The following is a 364-nucleotide window of genomic DNA, read 5'->3' on the forward strand; positions in this document are numbered from 1 at the left end:
AGAGTGGGAGAGAGAGAGAGAGAGAGAGAGAGAGAGAGAGAGTGAGAGAGAGAGAGAGAGAGAGAGAGAGGGAGGGAGGGAGGGCGAGAACACTCGTACATTGTCCGAATCCACGCACGTAATCTTAAAAAAAAAAAAAAAAAAAAAATCACGGAGAGACAGAAACCCTCAAAGAAGCGACGCGACGAAGCAGAAACGGAACTGAAGAAACGGCAGAATCGCAGCCTTCCCCCTCCCCCCGGCAGAAGAAACGAGGCGAATCGGCGAGGTGCTCCGTCGACCCGCGACCGGGGCCGAGGCGGGGCGGCGACCATACAGAGGCATTAAGGTCTATCAGAGTCCATTAGTGTCTCCGCTTCTAATG

The sequence above is a fragment of the Oratosquilla oratoria genome, chromosome 5 (assembly GCF_046742065.1).
Source record: "Oratosquilla oratoria isolate Oo_2021 chromosome 5, ASM4674206v1, whole genome shotgun sequence".
Taxonomy (NCBI): domain Eukaryota; kingdom Metazoa; phylum Arthropoda; class Malacostraca; order Stomatopoda; family Squillidae; genus Oratosquilla; species Oratosquilla oratoria.